Genomic DNA, 4393 nt, shown 5'->3' with positions numbered 1-4393 from the left:
ATCAGATAAGGTAGAGATGTGCAAACCTTGACTCATCTGAATCGAATGATTATGTGGCATACATGGTTCAAAGTTCACTTCTCTTCCTCTGTACCATTGTGAGGCAACCATTTCATGACAAAAGATTCCCACTTGCTTTGGCCATAGTTTGAACTAGTTACTTTTTAATTTGTTTTATTAATTAATTTATTTATTTATTTATTTTAGTTAGTTGCCCTTTCAGAACCCCCAGAATATTGGGTTTGCTATCACCCACAAGGCATACATTCTTGATCTCAGAACTGACCCATGAGCACAGCTGCCTAAGGTAATGTGATAAGTCAAAAAGTGTTTTAGTACAGATTGTTGGACTCCAACCCAGGATTCCTACATCCTTCCAAAACTTGCTACAATAATACCTGGATTGTATTATCACTAGTTTGCTCAAATTTTCCATGGTGCATTCCATTTAACTAAAACAAGAACTGAACTGTAGTGTTTAATGTGTATTTTCTAAACTGTTTTAAAAATATAGAGTTAACACATATTATGTATTCTATATATATTTATGTATAGATACACGGTTCTAGGTTAGAACACCGACAGCACACAACATCGACAACAACATCACCGACACCACATCATCGACAGCTCACAAACACGACACCACACACACTCAACACATCATCACAACAACCAATAAACAAAACAAATTCCCTGACCAAAAACCACACACACAACACAAGCACACCTAAATCCTAACAAACAAACACTAAACCTTACATACACAACTATCCACTACCCTAACCGAAACCCTAACCCTAAGGTCCGTCACTATCGCACACTAACCTAACCCACTCCCTGACCCTAACTCACTTAACCCGCCCCTAACCCAAACAAAGTCACTACTGCACCCTTACCTAACTCACACCCTAACCCTAACTCACTTAACCCACCCCTACCCCTACAGACCGCCAACATCGCACACTTACCTTACTCGCACCCTAACGTCCGTCACTACCGCATACTTACACATCCTTTCCCCATCTCGGTGTTCTCCGCGTCGGTGTTTCATCCGTCGATCTTCTTGCGTCGGTGATTTCGCTGTCGGTCTTCCCATCTGTCGACGTTATAACCTAGACCCAGATACACATACACACACACACACACACACACACACACACACACACAAAAAAACACACACACACATGTGCATGTGACATGTGACTGAGAACATGGTTGCCTGTGGCACAGATTTTATATTTGTATTTTAAAATATTCTAGAAAATATTTGAAGTAAAACTGCCTCAATACATAAGGTGCGGTAAGTTTCCATGTCTCAAGACCAGTGAGAAGGTAAAAAACTATCTCAAATAACCCAAAACAACCATAAAAGAATAAATTCTGGAACATTGCTTTATCTTTATAAAAATTAACAGTAAAGTATGCCTCAGAAAGGCTAATAAAGAAGGACTACTGAAAAGCATTCTTCCATCTACTAAGACTGTTTAAGGAAACTGAACTCAAATATTTGCAGAAATACAACAAAATCATAAATTGGTACAATAAAAAAAAAAAAAAGCAATTCCCACTGACAGACACTAGATAGGGGTATGGAGCTGAGGTCCACAAAGAATAAAACATGGTAGTGACTGTTCATGTGCCCAGGTTGTAGTATCTGACAAGCAAAACTGGGGGTGGGGAGGGCAGTTGTCAGGGGTGAGTGAGGCATATAGACAGGAGGTAGAAAAAGGCTCTACAGACAGACAGAAAAAGCAGAATTGAAATTCTAAGGAAGTACACAGGAATGAATGAAAAGTTTTAGAAAGATAATAATAGCAGATTGCATGTCATTGCTCTTAGGTAATTATGAGAAAGTTCTGAAGTTCAGTTATGCTGAAATTCATAGACAGCTAGCTGATAAAGAAATGCAGACTAATTTGGAAAGCAACCTGACTGCAAACAGGCTGGGCAGCTTGTACATTGACCCTGAATCCTTAGAATGAGATACAAATGCTGAATATGTATGTCCGTTTGAATAGGATTACTTCAAGATGTGGCTTTATGCTATTTATCAGGACCGTCTATTAGAACCTTTAGCAACATGCAGTGTGAGCAGATTGATAAATAATTCTCAGAGGCCATTGTGAGTACACTGTTTTACTACCACTAAAACTTATTAACTTCACAGACCTCAACACTAATGGTGTACAGTTCATTAACCACTGCACAGGAATTGAGAATTTGATTACCTTAGGGTTTATCAGCTTAGCAAAAATATTGCTTTGCAGACAGTTACAGGTACATTTTGGGAAAGAGAAATTATGTTGCTTGAGAGACTGGTAGTTTGTGTAGTGCTGGAGTTCATGTTTCCATCTATCCATCCAAAACCCCTTTTTCTCATTTTTGCACATGGGGTTGGGGTGTCACTTCAGCAATGACAATAATCTAAAGCCAAGGTTTACAGTGACAGATGGCTAGCCCTGCTGCAGTAGGTTGTCCACACCACACACTCAAACCTATGGCCAATTTAGTGTGTCTAATTCACATAATGCATGTATTTGAAATGTGGGAGGAAATCAGAGCACCCAGAGGAAACCCACACAAACACAGGTCAGGACATGCAGACTCCACACAGAAGGCACCTCAGCTGATAATCAAATCGGGGAGCATCTTGCTGGTGAGGCGACAACACTATTCACTGCACCGCTGTGCTACCAGTACAGAATGCAATGCCAGGATGTACAGTAATCTGAGAAATGATAAAGAAAAAAAACAATGACAGTCCATGGAATAATAATCACATTAGCATACTTTAGACAACTGATGCCATGCAAAACATTTCAACAAGAGAAGCCTCAGCCATTTAGCATCCCATTAGCTTCCTGCAGGACAGATCACAAAATGTCAGAGTTGCCTAACATACATTGTCATGACGTTGAAAAAGTACTGAGAATTGACTGATCAACACTGATACTACACATTGTACCATTTTTAGGCGCAGTTTTAATCTCACATACATTCAGGCCTATTCATTAATCCCCAATAATATACCCTGCCCTGCATTACTGCTTAATTACAGGCTATGTACATATGCACACTGTTTTCTTTTAATTCTTTATACAGCAAACCCACTGTCATACCTCAGGTTATGACTTCAAAACATAGTATTCTCTGAATTATCTATTTGGCTAGCCTGCCAAGCATAGTATTCATCCAGTTTCTGTGACTCTAAGAAATGAATCCATATAATCTTTAATGCACCCCTAGGATATACCTGAATGTTATTTCACTTAGTGTATTTGTCTAATAAAAAAAGTACAAATAAATAAGGAAATAAATTCTGGACTCTCCTTGGTCAGGTATGTCTGTTGATAATGCAAATTGTTTTCATTCATTCATTTTCAAATACCCACTTTATTTTTTTCAGAGTCACAGGAGGGGTCTGAAGCCTATCCTGGAAAGCCATAAGTAAAAGATACGGAACCAGTTCTGGACAAGATGTCAGTCTTTTTGCAGATACGGAACCAGTTCTGGACAAGATGCCAGTCCTTTTGCAGGATGTACACAATCCCACAGACAAATTACAGAACTATCAGTTTACCTTACTGGGATGGGAAGTCATCCACTGCTGGCAACTATCATAATGACAACACGCCCCTAAGAGTTGAGCAAGGGGCTTGGGGACACAGACAGTAATCTAGCCTTTAATCATCACGTGTCTACCATAGTGAGGAAATCATTCTATGTTGTGCAACTTATAAACAAAGGTATGGCATCTAGGTCCAAGGAAGTCATCATTCCACTGTATTTGGCATTCATGAGACCTATCATTGAGTACAGTGCCCCTATAGTATGTACCTAACCAGGCATATCCAACTATTGATATGTCCACAGAGGTTCCTCACCATCAGAATACATGTCCTATGCAGACTGACTCAAGGCCCTATCCCTTTAGTCTGTCTCCTACAGGCTGTCGAGGTGAGATCTATGCCTGGCATGCAAGGTACTGTCAGACCCCACTCTGATGGACCTCCTGCATATCTGCAAACTAAACAGCACCAGAATTATCCATTCTAAAGACGTAAACATTGCCTGTGATGTAAATAGGACCTGCTGGAGAGACATGTATGTATCCCTGGGACTACCCTTTCTTGGGAACAGGCTCCCCATTCATGTGAAGCAGAGTTTATCCATAACCCAATTCAAGTGTAACTTGGAGAATTGGATGGGGAACATGAAATTCATCCCTGGGTTGGCACCTATGTCTCTAATGGACACAGGCAGCCTATAAGTGGTTCATCTCACCGCCCCCTGCTTGTAATGGTTTCATCTCTCAAGCTCCTGCTGACACTTATCAAGGGTACCAGAACTTGTCAGAGATTTGGGATGCATGGCTAGGCTTAAAATGACC

Source organism: Protopterus annectens, chromosome 8.part0 (assembly GCF_019279795.1).
Source record: "Protopterus annectens isolate FY-2018-M chromosome 8.part0, PAN1.0, whole genome shotgun sequence".
NCBI classification, from domain to species: Eukaryota; Metazoa; Chordata; order Ceratodontiformes; family Protopteridae; genus Protopterus; species Protopterus annectens.
The sequence above is the reverse complement of the archived record's forward strand: the minus strand, read 5'-3'. Positions refer to the sequence as shown.